We start from the raw sequence: 20,974 nt of genomic DNA on the forward strand, positions 1-20,974 counted from the left end.
GTTCAAAAAACCCCACAGTACCCCTGAAATGCATAGAAAACTGCTTTTTTTTGGCACAGCCAATAAAAAAATTGGGGGTTCAAAAAACCCCACAGTACCCCTGAAATGCATAGAAAACTGCTTTTTTTTGGCACAGCCAATAAAAAAATTGGGGGTTCAAAAAACCCCACAGTACCCCTGAAATGCATAGAAAACTGCTTTTTTTTGGCCAAAACGCTAGAAAGGTCAAAGGTCAAAAGGTCAAAAGGTCAAAGGTCAAATCGCTAAAAGGTCAAAGGTCAAAAGGTCAAAGGTCAAATCGCTAGAAAGGTCAAAAAAATTGGGGGTTCAAAAAACCCCACAGTACCCCTGAAATGCATAGAAAACTGCTTTTTTTTGGCACAGCCAATAAAAAAATTGGGGGTTCAAAAAACCCCACAGTACCCCTGAAATGCATAGAAAACTGCTTTTTTTTGGCACAGCCAATAAAAAAATTGGGGGTTCAAAAAACCCCACAGTACCCCTGAAATGCATAGAAAACTGCTTTTTTTTGGCACAGCCAATAAAACAATTGGGGGTTCAAAAAACCCCACAGTACCCCTGAAATGCATAGAAAACTGCTTTTTTTTGGCACAGCCAATACAAAAATTGGGGGTTCAAAAAACCCCACAGTACCCCTGAAATGCATAGAAAACTGCTTTTTTTTGGCACAGCCAATAAAAAAATTGGGGGTTCAAAAAACCCCACAGTACCCCTGAAATGCATAGAAAACTGCTTTTTTTTGGCACAGCCAATAAAAAAATTGGGGGTTCAAAAAACCCCACAGTACCCCTGAAATACATAGAAAACTGCTTTTTTTTGGCACAGCCAATAAAAAAATTGGGGGTTCAAAAAACCCCACAGTACCCCTGAAATGCATAGAAAACTGCTTTTTTTTGGCACAGCCAATACAAAAATTGGGGGTTCAAAAAAAACCACAGTACCCCTGAAATGCATAGAAAACTGCTTTTTTTTGGCACAGCCAATAAAAAAATTGGGGGTTCAAAAAACCCCACAGTACCCCTGAAATACATAGAAAACTGCTTTTTTTTGGCACAGCCAATACAAAAATTGGGGGTTCAAAAAACCCCACAGTACCCCTGAAATGCATAGAAAACTGCTTTTTTTTGGCACAGCCAATAAAAAAATTGGGGGTTCAAAAAACCCCACAGTACCCCTGAAATGCATAGAAAACTGCTTTTTTTTGGCACAGCCAATAAAACAATTGGGGGTTCAAAAAACCCCACAGTACCCCTGAAATGCATAGAAAACTGCTTTTTTTTGGCACAGCCAATAAAAAAATTGGGGGTTCAAAAAACCCCACAGTACCCCTGAAATGCATAGAAAACTGCTTTTTTTTGGCACAGCCAATAAAGAAATTGGGGGTTCAAAAAACCCCACAGTACCCCTGAAATGCATAGAAAACTGCTTTTTTTTGGCACAGCCAATAAAACAATTGGGGGTTCAAAAAACCCCACAGTACCCCTGAAATGCATAGAAAACTGCTTTTTTTGGCACAGCCAATAAAAAAATTGGGAGTTCAAAAAACCCCACAGTACCCCTGAAATGCATAGAAAACTGCTTTTTTTTGGCACAGCCAATAAAAAAATTGGGGGTTCAAAAAACCCCACAGTACCCCTGAAATGCATAGAAAACTGCTTTTTTTGGCACAGCCAATAAAACAATTGGGGGTTCAAAAAACCCCACAGTACCCCTGAAATGCATAGAAAACTGCTTTTTTTTGGCACAGCCAATAAAAAAATTGGGGGTTCAAAAAACCCCACAGTACCCCTGAAATACATAGAAAACTGCTTTTTTTTGGCACAGCCAATAAAAAAATTGGGGGTTCAAAAAACCCCACAGTACCCCTGAAATGCATAGAAAACTGCTTTTTTTTGGCACAGCCAATACAAAAATTGGGGGTTCAAAAAAAACCACAGTACCCCTGAAATGCATAGAAAACTGCTTTTTTTTGGCACAGCCAATAAAAAAATTGGGGGTTCAAAAAACCCCACAGTACCCCTGAAATACATAGAAAACTGCTTTTTTTTGGCACAGCCAATACAAAAATTGGGGGTTCAAAAAACCCCACAGTACCCCTGAAATGCATAGAAAACTGCTTTTTTTTGGCACAGCCAATAAAAAAATTGGGGGTTCAAAAAACCCCACAGTACCCCTGAAATGCATAGAAAACTGCTTTTTTTTGGCACAGCCAATAAAACAATTGGGGGTTCAAAAAACCCCACAGTACCCCTGAAATGCATAGAAAACTGCTTTTTTTTGGCACAGCCAATAAAAAAATTGGGGGTTCAAAAAACCCCACAGTACCCCTGAAATGCATAGAAAACTGCTTTTTTTTGGCACAGCCAATAAAGAAATTGGGGGTTCAAAAAACCCCACAGTACCCCTGAAATGCATAGAAAACTGCTTTTTTTTGGCACAGCCAATAAAACAATTGGGGGTTCAAAAAACCCCACAGTACCCCTGAAATGCATAGAAAACTGCTTTTTTTGGCACAGCCAATAAAAAAATTGGGAGTTCAAAAAACCCCACAGTACCCCTGAAATGCATAGAAAACTGCTTTTTTTTGGCACAGCCAATAAAAAAATTGGGGGTTCAAAAAACCCCACAGTACCCCTGAAATGCATAGAAAACTGCTTTTTTTGGCACAGCCAATAAAACAATTGGGGGTTCAAAAAACCCCACAGTACCCCTGAAATGCATAGAAAACTGCTTTTTTTTGGCACAGCCAATAAAAAAATTGGGGGTTCAAAAAACCCCACAGTACCCCTGAAATGCATAGAAAACTGCTTTTTTTTGGCACAGCCAATAAAAAAATTGGGGGTTCAAAAAACCCCACAGTACCCCTGAAATGCATAGAAAACTGCTTTTTTTTGGCACAGCCAATACAAAAATTGGGGGTTCAAAAAACCCCACAGTACCCCTGAAATGCATAGAAAACTGCTTTTTTTTGGCCAAAACGCTAGAAAGGTCAAAGGTCAAAAGGTCAAAAGGTCAAAGGTCAAATCGCTAAAAGGTCAAAGGTCAAAAGGTCAAAGGTCAAATCGCTAGAAAGGTCAAAAAAATTGGGGGTTCAAAAAACCCCACAGTACCCCTGAAATGCATAGAAAACTGCTTTTTTTTGGCACAGCCAATAAAAAAATTGGGGGTTCAAAAAACCCCACAGTACCCCTGAAATGCATAGAAAACTGCTTTTTTTTGGCACAGCCAATAAAAAAATTGGGGGTTCAAAAAACCCCACAGTACCCCTGAAATGCATAGAAAACTGCTTTTTTTTGGCACAGCCAATAAAAAAATTGGGGGTTCAAAAAACCCCACAGTACCCCTGAAATGCATAGAAAACTGCTTTTTTTTGGCACAGCCAATACAAAAATTTGGGGTTCAAAAAACCCCACAGTACCCCTGAAATGCATAGAAAACTGCTTTTTTTTGGCACAGCCAATAAAAAAATTGGGGGTTCAAAAAACCCCACAGTACCCCTGAAATGCATAGAAAACTGCTTTTTTTTGGCACAGCCAATAAAAAAATTGGGAGTTCAAAAAACCCCACAGTACCCCTGAAATGCATAGAAAACTGCTTTTTTTTGGCACAGCCAATAAAAAAATTGGGGGTTCAAAAAACCCCACAGTACCCCTGAAATGCATAGAAAACTGCTTTTTTTTGGCACAGCCAATAAAAAAATTGGGGGTTCAAAAAACCCCACAGTACCCCTGAAATGCATAGAAAACTGCTTTTTTTTGGCACAGCCAATACAAAAATTGGGGGTTCAAAAAACCCCACAGTACCCCTGAAATGCATAGAAAACTGCTTTTTTTTGGCCAAAACGCTAGAAAGGTCAAAGGTCAAAAGGTCAAAAGGTCAAAGGTCAAATCGCTAAAAGGTCAAAGGTCAAAAGGTCAAAGGTCAAATCGCTAGAAAGGTCAAAAAAATTGGGGGTTCAAAAAACCCCACAGTACCCCTGAAATGCATAGAAAACTGCTTTTTTTTGGCACAGCCAATAAAACAATTGGGGGTTCAAAAAACCCCACAGTACCCCTGAAATGCATAGAAAACTGCTTTTTTTTGGCACAGCCAATACAAAAATTGGGGGTTCAAAAAACCCCACAGTACCCCTGAAATGCATAGAAAACTGCTTTTTTTTGGCACAGCCAATAAAAAAATTGGGGGTTCAAAAAACCCCACAGTACCCCTGAAATGCATAGAAAACTGCTTTTTTTTGGCACAGCCAATAAAAAAATTGGGGGTTCAAAAAACCCCACAGTACCCCTGAAATGCATAGAAAACTGCTTTTTTTTGGCCAAAATGCTAGAAAGGTCAAAGGTCAAAAGGTCAAAGGTCAAATCGCTAAAAGGTCAAAGGTCAAATGGTCAAAAGGTCAAAGGTCAAATCGCTAGAAAGGTCAAAAAAATTGGGGGTTCAAAAAACCCCACAGTACCCCTGAAATGCATAGAAAACTGCTTTTTTTTGGCACAGCCAATAAAAAAATTGGGGGTTCAAAAAACCCCACAGTACCCCTGAAATGCATAGAAAACTGCTTTTTTTTGGCACAGCCAATAAAAAAATTGGGGGTTCAAAAAACCCCACAGTACCCCTGAAATGCATAGAAAACTGCTTTTTTTTGGCACAGCCAATACAAAAATTGGGGGTTCAAAAAACCCCACAGTACCCCTGAAATGCATAGAAAACTGCTTTTTTTTGGCACAGCCAATAAAAAAATTGGGGGTTCAAAAAACCCCACAGTACCCCTGAAATGCATAGAAAACTGCTTTTTTTTGGCACAGCCAATAAAAAAATTGGGGGTTCAAAAAACCCCACAGTACCCCTGAAATGCATAGAAAACTGCTTTTTTTTGGCACAGCCAATAAAGAAATTGGGGGTTCAAAAAACCCCACAGTACCCCTGAAATGCATAGAAAACTGCTTTTTTTTGGCACAGCCAATAAAACAATTGGGGGTTCAAAAAACCCCACAGTACCCCTGAAATGCATAGAAAACTGCTTTTTTTTGGCCAAAACGCTAGAAAGGTCAAAGGTCAAAAGGTCAAAAGGTCAAAGGTCAAATCGCTAAAAGGTCAAAGGTCAAAAGGTCAAAGGTCAAATCGCTAGAAAGGTCAAAAAAATTGGGGGTTCAAAAAACCCCACAGTACCCCTGAAATGCATAGAAAACTGCTTTTTTTTGGCACAGCCAATAAAAAAATTGGGGGTTCAAAAAACCCCACAGTACCCCTGAAATGCATAGAAAACTGCTTTTTTTTGGCACAGCCAATAAAAAAATTGGGGGTTCAAAAAACCCCACAGTACCCCTGAAATGCATAGAAAACTGCTTTTTTTTGGCACAGCCAATAAAAAAATTGGGGGTTCAAAAAACCCCACAGTACCCCTGAAATGCATAGAAAACTGCTTTTTTTTGGCACAGCCAATACAAAAATTTGGGGTTCAAAAAACCCCACAGTACCCCTGAAATGCATAGAAAACTGCTTTTTTTTGGCACAGCCAATAAAAAAATTGGGGGTTCAAAAAACCCCACAGTACCCCTGAAATGCATAGAAAACTGCTTTTTTTTGGCACAGCCAATAAAGAAATTGGGGGTTCAAAAAACCCCACAGTACCCCTGAAATGCATAGAAAACTGCTTTTTTTTGGCACAGCCAATAAAACAATTGGGGGTTCAAAAAACCCCACAGTACCCCTGAAATGCATAGAAAACTGCTTTTTTTTGGCCAAAACGCTAGAAAGGTCAAAGGTCAAAAGGTCAAAAGGTCAAAGGTCAAATCGCTAAAAGGTCAAAGGTCAAAAGGTCAAAGGTCAAATCGCTAGAAAGGTCAAAAAAATTGGGGGTTCAAAAAACCCCACAGTACCCCTGAAATGCATAGAAAACTGCTTTTTTTTGGCACAGCCAATAAAAAAATTGGGGGTTCAAAAAACCCCACAGTACCCCTGAAATGCATAGAAAACTGCTTTTTTTTGGCACAGCCAATAAAAAAATTGGGGGTTCAAAAAACCCCACAGTACCCCTGAAATGCATAGAAAACTGCTTTTTTTTGGCACAGCCAATAAAAAAATTGGGGGTTCAAAAAACCCCACAGTACCCCTGAAATGCATAGAAAACTGCTTTTTTTTGGCACAGCCAATACAAAAATTTGGGGTTCAAAAAACCCCACAGTACCCCTGAAATGCATAGAAAACTGCTTTTTTTTGGCACAGCCAATAAAAAAATTGGGGGTTCAAAAAACCCCACAGTACCCCTGAAATGCATAGAAAACTGCTTTTTTTTGGCACAGCCAATAAAAAAATTGGGAGTTCAAAAAACCCCACAGTACCCCTGAAATGCATAGAAAACTGCTTTTTTTTGGCACAGCCAATAAAAAAATTGGGGGTTCAAAAAACCCCACAGTACCCCTGAAATGCATAGAAAACTGCTTTTTTTTGGCACAGCCAATAAAAAAATTGGGGGTTCAAAAAACCCCACAGTACCCCTGAAATGCATAGAAAACTGCTTTTTTTTGGCACAGCCAATACAAAAATTGGGGGTTCAAAAAACCCCACAGTACCCCTGAAATGCATAGAAAACTGCTTTTTTTTGGCCAAAACGCTAGAAAGGTCAAAGGTCAAAAGGTCAAAAGGTCAAAGGTCAAATCGCTAAAAGGTCAAAGGTCAAAAGGTCAAAGGTCAAATCGCTAGAAAGGTCAAAAAAATTGGGGGTTCAAAAAACCCCACAGTACCCCTGAAATGCATAGAAAACTGCTTTTTTTTGGCACAGCCAATAAAACAATTGGGGGTTCAAAAAACCCCACAGTACCCCTGAAATGCATAGAAAACTGCTTTTTTTTGGCACAGCCAATACAAAAATTGGGGGTTCAAAAAACCCCACAGTACCCCTGAAATGCATAGAAAACTGCTTTTTTTTGGCACAGCCAATAAAAAAATTGGGGGTTCAAAAAACCCCACAGTACCCCTGAAATGCATAGAAAACTGCTTTTTTTTGGCACAGCCAATAAAAAAATTGGGGGTTCAAAAAACCCCACAGTACCCCTGAAATGCATAGAAAACTGCTTTTTTTTGGCCAAAATGCTAGAAAGGTCAAAGGTCAAAAGGTCAAAGGTCAAATCGCTAAAAGGTCAAAGGTCAAATGGTCAAAAGGTCAAAGGTCAAATCGCTAGAAAGGTCAAAAAAATTGGGGGTTCAAAAAACCCCACAGTACCCCTGAAATGCATAGAAAACTGCTTTTTTTTGGCACAGCCAATAAAAAAATTGGGGGTTCAAAAAACCCCACAGTACCCCTGAAATGCATAGAAAACTGCTTTTTTTTGGCACAGCCAATAAAAAAATTGGGGGTTCAAAAAACCCCACAGTACCCCTGAAATGCATAGAAAACTGCTTTTTTTTGGCACAGCCAATACAAAAATTGGGGGTTCAAAAAACCCCACAGTACCCCTGAAATGCATAGAAAACTGCTTTTTTTTGGCACAGCCAATAAAAAAATTGGGGGTTCAAAAAACCCCACAGTACCCCTGAAATGCATAGAAAACTGCTTTTTTTTGGCACAGCCAATAAAAAAATTGGGGGTTCAAAAAACCCCACAGTACCCCTGAAATGCATAGAAAACTGCTTTTTTTTGGCACAGCCAATAAAGAAATTGGGGGTTCAAAAAACCCCACAGTACCCCTGAAATGCATAGAAAACTGCTTTTTTTTGGCACAGCCAATAAAACAATTGGGGGTTCAAAAAACCCCACAGTACCCCTGAAATGCATAGAAAACTGCTTTTTTTTGGCACAGCCAACAAAAAAATTGGGGGTTCAAAAAACCCCACAGTACCCATGAAATGCATAGAAAACTGCTTTTTTTTGGCACAGCCAATAAAAAAATTGGGGGTTCAAAAAAACCCCACAGTACCCCTGAAATGCATAGAAAACTGCTTTTTTTGGCACAGCCAATACAAAAATTGGGGGTTCAAAAAACCCCACAGTACCCCTGAAATGCATAGAAAACTGCTTTTTTTTGGCACAGCCAATAAAAAAATTGGGGGTTCAAAAAACCCCACAGTACCCCTGAAATGCATAGAAAACTGCTTTTTTTTGGCACAGCCAATAAAAAAATTGGGGGTTCAAAAAACCCCACAGTACCCCTGAAATGCATAGAAATGCATAGAAAACTGCTTTTTTTTGGCACAGCCAATACAAAAATTGGGAGTTCAAAAAACCCCACAGTACCCCTGAAATGCATAGAAAACTGCTTTTTTTTGGCACAGCCAATAAAAAAATTGGGGGTTCAAAAAACCCCACAGTACCCCTGAAATGCATAGAAAACTGCTTTTTTTTGGCACAGCCAATAAAAAAATTGGGGGTTCAAAAAACCCCACAGTACCCCTGAAATGCATAGAAAACTGCTTTTTTTTGGCACAGCCAATAAAAAAATTGGGGGTTCAAAAAACCCCACAGTACCCCTGAAATGCATAGAAAACTGCTTTTTTTGGCACAGCCAATAAAACAATTGGGGGTTCAAAAAACCCCACAGTCCCCCTGAAATGCATAGAAAACTGCTTTTTTTTGGCACAGCCAATAAAACAATTGGGGGTTCAAAAAACCCCACAGTACCCCTGAAATGCATAGAAAACTGCTTTTTTTTGGCATAGCCAATAAAAAAATTGGGGGTTCAAAAAACCCCACAGTACCCCTGAAATGCATAGAAAACTGCTTTTTTTTGGCACAGCCAATAAAAAAATTGGGGGTTCAAAAAACCCCACAGTACCCCTGAAATGCATAGAAAACTGCTTTTTTTTGGCACAGCCAATAAAAAAATTGGGGGTTCAAAAAACCCCACAGTACCCCTGAAATGCATAGAAAACTGCTTTTTTTTGGCACAGCCAATAAAAAAATTGGGGGTTCAAAAAACCCCACAGTACCCCTGAAATGCATAGAAAACTGCTTTTTTTGGCACAGCCAATAAAAAAATTGGGGGTTACAAAAACCCCACAGTACCCCTGAAATGCATAGAAAACTGCTTTTTTTTGGCACAGCCAATACAAAAATTGGGGGTTCAAAAAACCCCACAGTACCCCTGAAATGCATAGAAAACTGCTTTTTTTTGGCACAGCCAATACAAAAATTGGGGGTTCAAAAAACCCCACAGTACCCCTGAAATGCATAGAAAACTGCTTTTTTTTGGCACAGCCAATAAAAAAATTGGGAGTTCAAAAAACCCCACAGTACCCCTGAAATGCATAGAAAACTGCTTTTTTTTGGCACAGCCAATAAAAAAATTGGGGGTTCAAAAAACCCCACAGTACCCCTGAAATGCATAGAAAACTGCTTTTTTTTGGCCAAAATGCTAGAAAGGTCAAAGGTCAAAAGGTCAAAGGTCAAATCGCTAAAAGGTCAAAGGTCAAATGGTCAAAAGGTCAAAGGTCAAATCGCTAGAAAGGTCAAAAAAATTGGGGGTTCAAAAAACCCCACAGTACCCCTGAAATGCATAGAAAACTGCTTTTTTTTGGCACAGCCAATAAAAAAATTGGGGGTTCAAAAAACCCCACAGTACCCCTGAAATGCATAGAAAACTGCTTTTTTTTGGCACAGCCAATAAAAAAATTGGGGGTTCAAAAAACCCCACAGTACCCCTGAAATGCATAGAAAACTGCTTTTTTTTGGCACAGCCAATACAAAAATTGGGGGTTCAAAAAACCCCACAGTACCCCTGAAATGCATAGAAAACTGCTTTTTTTTGGCACAGCCAATAAAAAAATTGGGGGTTCAAAAAACCCCACAGTACCCCTGAAATGCATAGAAAACTGCTTTTTTTTGGCACAGCCAATAAAAAAATTGGGGGTTCAAAAAACCCCACAGTACCCCTGAAATGCATAGAAAACTGCTTTTTTTTGGCACAGCCAATAAAGAAATTGGGGGTTCAAAAAACCCCACAGTACCCCTGAAATGCATAGAAAACTGCTTTTTTTTGGCACAGCCAACAAAAAAATTGGGGGTTCAAAAAACCCCACAGTACCCATGAAATGCATAGAAAACTGCTTTTTTTTGGCACAGCCAATAAAAAAATTGGGGGTTCAAAAAAACCCCACAGTACCCCTGAAATGCATAGAAAACTGCTTTTTTTGGCACAGCCAATACAAAAATTGGGGGTTCAAAAAACCCCACAGTACCCCTGAAATGCATAGAAAACTGCTTTTTTTTGGCACAGCCAATAAAAAAATTGGGGGTTCAAAAAACCCCACAGTACCCCTGAAATGCATAGAAAACTGCTTTTTTTTGGCACAGCCAATAAAAAAATTGGGGGTTCAAAAAACCCCACAGTACCCCTGAAATGCATAGAAATGCATAGAAAACTGCTTTTTTTTGGCACAGCCAATACAAAAATTGGGAGTTCAAAAAACCCCACAGTACCCCTGAAATGCATAGAAAACTGCTTTTTTTTGGCACAGCCAATAAAAAAATTGGGGGTTCAAAAAACCCCACAGTACCCCTGAAATGCATAGAAAACTGCTTTTTTTTGGCACAGCCAATAAAAAAATTGGGGGTTCAAAAAACCCCACAGTACCCCTGAAATGCATAGAAAACTGCTTTTTTTTGGCACAGCCAATAAAAAAATTTGGGGGTTCAAAAAACCCCACAGTACCCCTGAAATGCATAGAAAACTGCTTTTTTTGGCACAGCCAATAAAACAATTGGGGGTTCAAAAAACCCCACAGTACCCCTGAAATGCATAGAAAACTGCTTTTTTTTGGCACAGCCAATAAAACAATTGGGGGTTCAAAAAACCCCACAGTACCCCTGAAATGCATAGAAAACTGCTTTTTTTTGGCATAGCCAATAAAAAAATTGGGGGTTCAAAAAACCCCACAGTACCCCTGAAATGCATAGAACACTGCTTTTTTTTGGCACAGCCAATAAAAAAATTGGGGGTTCAAAAAACCCCACAGTACCCCTGAAATGCATAGAAAACTGCTTTTTTTTGGCACAGCCAATACAAAAATTGGGGGTTCAAAAAACCCCACAGTACCCCTGAAATGCATAGAAAACTGCTTTTTTTTGGCACAGCCAATAAAAAAATTGGGGGTTCAAAAAACCCCACAGTACCCCTGAAATGCATAGAAAACTGCTTTTTTTGGCACAGCCAATAAAAAAATTGGGGGTTACAAAAACCCCACAGTACCCCTGAAATGCATAGAAAACTGCTTTTTTTTGGCACAGCCAATACAAAAATTGGGGGTTCAAAAAACCCCACAGTACCCCTGAAATGCATAGAAAACTGCTTTTTTTTGGCACAGCCAATACAAAAATTGGGGGTTCAAAAAACCCCACAGTACCCCTGAAATGCATAGAAAACTGCTTTTTTTTGGCACAGCCAATAAAAAAATTGGGAGTTCAAAAAACCCCACAGTACCCCTGAAATGCATAGAAAACTGCTTTTTTTTGGCACAGCCAATAAAAAAATTGGGGGTTCAAAAAACCCCACAGTACCCCTGAAATGCATAGAAAACTGCTTTTTTTTGGCACAGCCAATAAAAAAATTGGGGGTTCAAAAAACCCCACAGTACCCCTGAAATGCATAGAAAACTGCTTTTTTTTGGCACAGCCAATACAAAAATTGGGGGTTCAAAAAACCCCACAGTACCCCTGAAATGCATAGAAAACTGCTTTTTTTTGGCCAAAACGCTAGAAAGGTCAAAGGTCAAAAGGTCAAAAGGTCAAAGGTCAAATCGCTAAAAGGTCAAAAGGTCAAAGGTCAAATCGCTAGAAAGGTCAAACAAATTGGGGGTTCAAAAAACCCCACAGTACCCCTGAAATGCATAGAAAACTGCTTTTTTTTGGCACAGCCAATAAAAAAATTGGGGGTTCAAAAAACCCCACAGTACCCCTGAAATGCATAGAAAACTGCTTTTTTTTGGCACAGCCAATAAAAAAATTGGGGGTTCAAAAAACCCCACAGTACCCCTGAAATGCATAGAAAACTGCTTTTTTTTTGCACAGCCAATAAAACAATTGGGGGTTCAAAAAACCCCACAGTACCCCTGAAATGCATAGAAAACTGCTTTTTTTTGGCACAGCCAATACAAAAATTGGGGGTTCAAAAAACCCCACAGTACCCCTGAAATGCATAGAAAACTGCTTTTTTTTGGCACAGCCAATAAAAAAATTGGGGGTTCAAAAAACCCCACAGTACCCCTGAAATGCATAGAAAACTGCTTTTTTTTGGCACAGCCAATAAAAAAATTGGGGGTTCAAAAAACCCCACAGTACCCCTGAAATGCATAGAAAACTGCTTTTTTTTGGCACAGCCAATAAAAAAATTGGGGGTTCAAAAAACCCCACAGTACCCCTGAAATGCATAGAAAACTGCTTTTTTTTGGCACAGCCAATAAAAAAATTGGGGGTTCAAAAAACCCCACAGTACCCCTGAAATGCATAGAAAACTGCTTTTTTTTGGCACAGCCAATACAAAAATTTGGGGTTAAAAAAACCCCACAGTACCCCTGAAATGCATAGAAAACTGCTTTTTTTTGGCACAGCCAATAAAAAAACTTGGGGGTTCAAAAAACCCCACAGTACCCCTGAAATGCATAGAAAACTGCTTTTTTTTGGCACAGCCAATAAAAAAATTTGGGGTTCAAAAAACCCCACAGTACCCCTGAAATGCATAGAAAACTGCATTTTTTTGGCACAGCCAATACAAAAATTGGGGGTTCAAAAAACCCCACAGTACCCCTGAAATGCATAGAAAACTGCTTTTTTTTGGCACAGCCAATAAAAAAATTGGGGGTTCAAAAAACCCCACAGTACCCCTGAAATGCATAGAAAACTGCTTTTTTTTGGCACAGCCAATAAAAAAATTGGGAGTTCAAAAAACCCCACAGTACCCCTGAAATGCATAGAAAACTGCTTTTTTTTGGCACAGCCAATAAAAAAATTGGGGGTTCAAAAAACCCCACAGTACCCCTGAAATGCATAGAAAACTGCTTTTTTTTGGCACAGCCAATAAAAAAATTGGGGGTTCAAAAAACCCCACAGTACCCCTGAAATGCATAGAAAACTGCTTTTTTTTGGCACAGCCAATAAAAAAAATTGGGGGTTCAAAAAACCCCACAGTACCCCTGAAATGCATAGAAAACTGCTTTTTTTGGCCAAAATGCTAGAAAGGTCAAAGGTCAAAAGGTCAAAGGTCAAATCGCTAAAAGGTCAAAGGTCAAAAGGTCAAAAGGTCAAAGGTCAAATCGCTAGAAAGGTCAAAAAAATTGGGGGTTCAAAAAACCCCACAGTACCCCTGAAATGCATAGAAAACTGCTTTTTTTTGGCACAGCCAATAAAAAAATTGGGGGTTCAAAAAACCCCACAGTACCCCTGAAATGCATAGAAAACTGCTTTTTTTTGGCACAGCCAATAAAAAAATTGGGGGTTCAAAAAACCCCACAGTACCCCTGAAATGCATAGAAAACTGCTTTTTTTTGGCACAGCCAATAAAAAAATTGGGGGTTCAAAAAACCCCACAGTACCCCTGAAATGCATAGAAAACTGCTTTTTTTTGGCACAGCCAATACAAAAATTGGGGGTTCAAAAAACCCCACAGTACCCCTGAAATGCATAGAAAACTGCTTTTTTTTGGCACAGCCAATACAAAAATTGGGGGTTCAAAAAACCCCACAGTACCCCTGAAATGCATAGAAAACTGCTTTTTTTTGGCACAGCCAATACAAAAATTGGGGGTTCAAAAAACCCCACAGTACCCCTGAAATGCATAGAAAACTGCTTTTTTTTGGCCAAAACGCTAGAAAGGTCAAAGGTCAAAAGGTCAAAGGTCAAAAGGTCAAAGGTCAAATCGCTAAAAGGTCAAAGGTCAAAAGGTCAAAGGTCAAAAGGTCAAAGGTCAAATCGCTAGAAAGGTCAAAAAAATTGGGGGTTCAAAAAACCCCACAGTACCCCTGAAATGCATAGAAAACTGCTTTTTTTTGGCACAGCCAATAAAAAAATTGGGGGTTCAAAAAACCCCACAGTACCCCTGAAATGCATAGAAAACTGCTTTTTTTTGGCACAGCCAATAAAAAAATTGGGGGTTCAAAAAACCCCACAGTACCCCTGAAATGCATAGAAAACTGCTTTTTTTTGGCACAGCCAATAAAAAAATTGGGGGTTCAAAAAACCCCACAGTACCCCTGAAATGCATAGAAAACTGCTTTTTTTTGGCACAGCCAATACAAAAATTGGGGGTTCAAAAAACCCCACAGTACCCCTGAAATGCTGCTTTTTTTTGGCACAGCCAATAAAAAAATTGGGGGTTCAAAAAACCCCACAGTACCCCTGAAATGCATAGAAAACTGCATTTTTTTGGCACAGCCAATAAAAAAATTGGGAGTTCAAAAAACCCCACAGTACCCCTGAAATGCATAGAAAACTGCTTTTTTTTGGCACAGCCAATAAAAAAATTGGGGGTTCAAAAAACCCCACAGTACCCCTGAAATGCATAGAAAACTGTTTTTTTTTTGGCCAAAACGCTAGAAAGGTCAAAGGTCAAAAGGTCAAAGGTCAAAGGTCAAAAGGTCAAAGGTCAAAAGGTCAAAGGTCAAATCGCTAAAGGTCAAAGGTCAAAAGGTCAAAGGTCAAATCGCTAGAAAGGTCAAAAAAATTGGGGGTTCAAAAACCCCACAGTACCCCTGAAATGCATAGAAAACTGCTTTTTTTTGGCACAGCCAATACAAAAATTGGGGGTTCAAAAAACTCCACAGTACCCCTGAAATGCATAGAAAACTGCTTTTTTTTGGCACAGCCAATAAAAAAATTGGGGGTTCAAAAAACCCCACAGTACCCCTGAAATGCATAGAAAACTGCTTTTTTTTGGCACAGCCAATAAAAAAATTGGGGGTTCAAAAAACCCCACAGTACCCCTGAAATGCATAGAAAACTGCTTTTTTTTGGCCAAAACGCTAGAAAGGTCAAAGGTCAAAAGGTCAAAGGTCAAAAGGTCAAAGGTCAAATCGCTAAAGGTCAAAGGTCAAAAGGTCAAAGGTCAAAAGGTCAAAGGTCAAATCGCTAGAAAGGTCAAAAAAATTGGGGGTTCAAAAAACCCCACAGTACCCCTGAAATGCATAGAAAACTGCTTTTTTTTGGCACAGCCAATAAAAAAATTGGGGGTTCAAAAAACCCCACAGTACCCCTGAAATGCATAGAAAACTGTTTTTTTTTTGGCCAAAACGCTAGAAAGGTCAAAGGTCAAAAGGTCAAAGGTCAAAGGTCAAAAGGTCAAAGGTCAAAAGGTCAAAGGTCAAATCGCTAAAGGTCAAAGGTCAAAAGGTCAAAGGTCAAATCGCTAGAAAGGTCAAAAAAATTGGGGGTTCAAAAACCCCACAGTACCCCTGAAATGCATAGAAAACTGCTTTTTTTTGGCACAGCCAATACAAAAATTGGGGGTTCAAAAAACTCCACAGTACCCCTGAAATGCATAGAAAACTGCTTTTTTTTGGCACAGCCAATAAAAAAATTGGGGGTTCAAAAAACCCCACAGTACCCCTGAAATGCATAGAAAACTGCTTTTTTTTGGCACAGCCAATAAAAAAATTGGGGGTTCAAAAAACCCCACAGTACCCCTGAAATGCATAGAAAACTGCTTTTTTTTGGCCAAAACGCTAGAAAGGTCAAAGGTCAAAAGGTCAAAGGTCAAAAGGTCAAAGGTCAAATCGCTAAAGGTCAAAGGTCAAAAGGTCAAAGGTCAAAAGGTCAAAGGTCAAATCGCTAGAAAGGTCAAAAAAATTGGGGGTTCAAAAACCCCACAGTACCCCTGAAATGCATAGAAAACTGCTTTTTTTTGGCACAGCCAATAAAAAAATTGGGGGTTCAAAAAACTCCACAGTACCCCTGAAATGCATAGAAAACTGCTTTTTTTTGGCACAGCCAATAAAAAAATTGGGGGTTCAAAAAACCCCACAGTACCCCTGAAATGCATAGAAAACTGCTTTTTTTTGGCACAGCCAATAAAAAAATTGGGGGTTCAAAAAACCCCACAGTACCCCTGAAATACATAGAAAACTGCTTTTTTTTGGCACAGCCAATAAAAAAATTGGGGGTTCAAAAAACCCCACAGTACCCCTGAAATGCATAGAAAACTGCTTTTTTTTGGCACAGCCAATACAAAAATTGGGGGTTCAAAAAAACCCACAGTACCCCTGAAATGCATAGAAAACTGCTTTTTTTTGGCACAGCCAATAAAAAAATTGGGGGTTCAAAAAACCCCACAGTACCCCTGAAATGCATAGAAAACTGCTTTTTTTTGGCACAGCCAATAAAACAATTGGGGGTTCAAAAAACCCCACAGTACCCCTGAAATGCATAGAAAACTGCTTTTTTTTGGCACAGCCAATAAAAAAATTGGGGGTTCAAAAAACCCCACAGTACCCCTGAAATGCATAGAAAACTGCTTTTTTTTGGCACAGCCAATAAAGAAATTGGGGGTTCAAAAAACCCCACAGTACCCCTGAAATGCATAGAAAACTGCTTTTTTTTGGCACAGCCAATAAAACAATTGGGGGTTCAAAAAACCCCACAGTACCCCTGAAATGCATAGAAAACTGCTTTTTTTGGCACAGCCAATAAAAAAATTGGGAGTTCAAAAAACCCCACAGTACCCCTGAAATGCATAGAAAACTGCTTTTTTTTGGCACAGCCAATAAAAAAATTGGGGGTTCAAAAAACCCCACAGTACCCCTGAAATGCATAGAAAACTGCTTTTTTTTGGCACAGCCAATAAAAAAATTGGGGGTTCAAAAAACCCCACAGTACCCCTGAAATGCATAGAAAACTGCTTTTTTTTGGCACAGCCAATAAAAAAATTGGGGGTTCAAAAAACCCCACAGTACCCCTGAAATGCATAGAAAACTGCTTTTTTTGGCACAGCCAATAAAACAATTGGGGGTTCAAAAAACCCCACAGTACCCCTGAAATGCATAGAAAACTGCTTTTTTTTGGCACAGCCAATAAAAAAATTGGGGGTTCAAAAAACCCCACAGTACCCCTGAAATGCATAGAAAACTGCTTTTTTTTGGCACAGCCAATAAAAAAATTGGGGGTTCAAAAAACCCCACAGTACCCCTGAAATGCATAGAAAACTGCTTTTTTTTGGCACAGCCAATACAAAAATTGGGGGTTCAAAAAACCCCACAGTACCCCTGAAATGCATAGAAAACTGCTTTTTTTTGGCACAGCCAATAAAAAAATTGGGGGTTCAAAAAACCCCACAGTACCCCTGAAATGCATAGAAAACTGCTTTTTTTTGGCACAGCCAATACAAAAATTGGGGGTTCAAAAAACCCCACAGTACCCCTGAAATGCATAGAAAACTGCTTTTTTTTGGCACAGCCAATAAAAAAATTGGGGGTTCAAAAAACCCCACAGTACCCCTGAAATGCATAGAAAACTGCTTTTTTTGGCACAGCCAATACAAAAATTGGGGGTTCAAAAAACCCCACAGTACCCCTGAAATGCATAGAAAACTGCTTTTTTTTGGCACAGCCAATACAAAAATTGGGGGTTCAAAAAACCCCACAGTACCCCTGAAATGCATAGAAAACTGCTTTTTTTTGGCACAGCCAATAAAAAAATTGGGGGTTCAAAAAACCCCACAGTACCCCTGAAATGCATAGAAAACTGCTTTTTTTTGGCACAGCCAATAAAAAAATTGGGAGTTCAAAAAACCCCACAGTACCCCTGAAATGCATAGAAAACTGCTTTTTTTTGGCACAGCCAATAAAAAAATTGGGGGTTCAAAAAACCCCACAGTACCCCTGAAATGCATAGAAAACTGCTTTTTTTTGGCACAGCCAATAAAAAAATGGGGGGTTCAAAAAACCCCACAGTACCCCTGAAATGCATAGAAAACTGCTTTTTTTTGGCACAGCCAATACAAAAATTGGGGGTTCAAAAAACCCCACAGTACCCCTGAAATGCATAGAAAACTGCTTTTTTTTGGCCAAAACGCTAGAAAGGTCAAAGGTCAAAAGGTCAAAGGTCAAATCGCTAAAAGGTCAAAGGTCAAAAGGTCAAAGGTCAAATCGCTAGAAAGGTCAAAAAAATTGGGGGTTCAAAAAACCCCACAGTACCCCTGAAATGCATAGAAAACTGCTTTTTTTTGGCACAGCCAATAAAAAAATTGGGGGTTCAAAAAACCCCACAGTACCCCTGAAATGCATAGAAAACTGCTTTTTTTTGGCACAGCCAATAAAAAAATTGGGGGTTCAAAAAACCCCACAGTACCCCTGAAATGCATAGAAAACTGCTTTTTTTTGGCACAGCCAATAAAAAAATTGGGGGTTCAAAAAACCCCACAGTACCCCTGAAATGCATAGAAAACTGCTTTTTTTTGGCACAGCCAATACAAAAATTTGGGGTTCAAAAAACCCCACAGTACCCCTGAAATGCATAGAAAACTGCTTTTTTTTGGCACAGCCAATAAAAAAATTGGGGGTTCAAAAAACCCCACAGTACCCCTGAAATGCATAGAAAACTGCTTTTTTTTGGCACAGCCAATAAAAAAATTGGGAGTTCAAAAAACCCCACAGTACCCCTGAAATGCATAGAAAACTGCTTTTTTTTGGCACAGCCAATAAAAAAATTGGGGGTTCAAAAAACCCCACAGTACCCCTGAAATGCATAGAAAACTGCTTTTTTTTGGCACAGCCAATAAAAAAATTGGGGGTTAAAAAAACCCCACAGTACCCCTGAAATGCATAGAAAACTGCTTTTTTTTGGCACAGCCAATACAAAAATTGGGGGTTCAAAAAACCCCACAGTACCCCTGAAATGCATAGAAAACTGCTTTTTTTTGGCCAAAACGCTAGAAAGGTCAAAGGTCAAAAGGTCAAAAGGTCAAAGGTCAAATCGCTAAAAGGTCAAAGGTCAAAAGGTCAAAGGTCAAATCGCTAGAAAGGTCAAAAAAATTGGGGGTTCAAAAAACCCCACAGTACCCCTGAAATGCATAGAAAACTGCTTTTTTTTGGCACAGCCAATAAAAAAATTGGGGGTTCAAAAAACCCCACAGTACCCCTGAAATGCATAGAAAACTGTTTTTTTTTGGCACAGCCAATAAAAAAATTGGGGGTTCAAAAAACCCCACAGTACCCCTGAAATGCATAGAAAACTGCTTTTTTTTGGCACAGCCAATAAAACAATTGGGGGTTCAAAAAACCCCACAGTACCCCTGAAATGCATAGAAAACTGCTTTTTTTTGGCACAGCCAATACAAAAATTGGGGGTTCAAAAAACCCCACAGTACCCCTGAAATGCATAGAAAACTGCTTTTTTTTGGCACAGCCAATACAAAAATTGGGGGTTCAAAAAACCCCACAGTACCCCTGAAATGCATAGAAAACTGCTTTTTTTTGGCACAGCCAATAAAAAAATTGGGGGTTCAAAAAACCCCACAGTACCCCTGAAATGCATAGAAAACTGCTTTTTTTTGGCACAGCCAATAAAGAAATTGGGGGTTCAAAAAACCCCACAGTACCCCTGAAATGCATAGAAAACTGCTTTTTTTTGGCACAGCCAATAAAAGAATTGGGGGTTCAAAAAACCCCACAGTACCCCTGAAATGCATAGAAAACTGCTTTTTTTTGGCACAGCCAATACAAAAATTTGGGGTTCAAAAAACCCCACAGTACCCCTGAAATGCATAGAAAACTGCTTTTTTTTGGCACAGCCAATAAAAAAATTGGGGCTTCAAAAAACCCCACAGTACCCCTGAAATGCATAGAAAACTGCTTTTTTTTGGCACAGCCAATAAAAAAATTGGGGGTTCAAAAAACCCCACAGTACCCCTGAAATGCATAGAAAACTGCATTTTTTTGGCACAGCCAATACAAAAATTTGGGGTTCAAAAAACCCCACAGTACCCCTGAAATGCATAGAAAACTGCTTTTTTTTGGCACAGCCAATAAAAAAATTGGGGATTCAAAAAACCCCACAGTACCCCTGAAATGCATAGAAAACTGCTTTTTTTTGGCACAGCCAATAAAAAAATTGGGAGTTCAAAAAACCCCACAGTACCCCTGAAATGCATAGAAAACTGCTTTTTTTTGGCACAGCCAATAAAAAAATTGGGGGTTCAAAAAACCCCACAGTACCCCTGAAATGCATAGAAAACTGCTTTTTTTTGGCACAGCCAATAAAAAAATTGGGGGTTCAAAAAACCCCACAGTACCCCTGAAATGCATAGAAAACTGCTTTTTTTTGGCACAGCCAATACAAAAATTGGGGGTTCAAAAAACCCCACAGTACCCCTGAAATGCATAGAAAACTGCTTTTTTTTGGCCAAAACGCTAGAAAGGTCAAAGGTCAAAAGGTCAAAAGGTCAAAGGTCAAATCGCTAAAAGGTCAAAGGTCAAAAGGTCAAAGGTCAAATCGCTAGAAAGGTCAAAAAAATTGGGGGTTCAAAAAACCCCACAGTACCCCTGAAATGCATAGAAAACTGCTTTTTTTTGGCACAGCCAATAAAAAAATTGGGGGTTCAAAAAACCCCACAGTACCCCTGAAATGCATAGAAAACTGCTTTTTTTTGGCACAGCCAATAAAAAAATTGGGGGTTCAAAAAACCCCACAGTACCCCTGAAATGCATAGAAAACTGCTTTTTTTTGGCACAGCCAATAAAACAATTGGGGGTTCAAAAAACCCCACAGTACCCCTGAAATGCATAGAAAACTGCTTTTTTTTGGCACAGCCAATACAAAAATTGGGGGTTCAAAAAACCCCACAGTACCCCTGAAATGCATAGAAAACTGCTTTTTTTTGGCACAGCCAATAAAAAAATTGGGGGTTCAAAAAACCCCACAGTACCCCTGAAATGCATAGAAAACTGCTTTTTTTTGGCACAGCCAATAAAAAAATTGGGGGTTCAAAAAACCCCACAGTACCCCTGAAATGCATAGAAAACTGCTTTTTTTTGGCCAAAATGC

This window comes from Electrona antarctica, assembly GCF_951216825.1.
Source record: "Electrona antarctica genome assembly, chromosome: 15".
Lineage (NCBI taxonomy): Eukaryota > Metazoa > Chordata > Actinopteri > Myctophiformes > Myctophidae > Electrona > Electrona antarctica.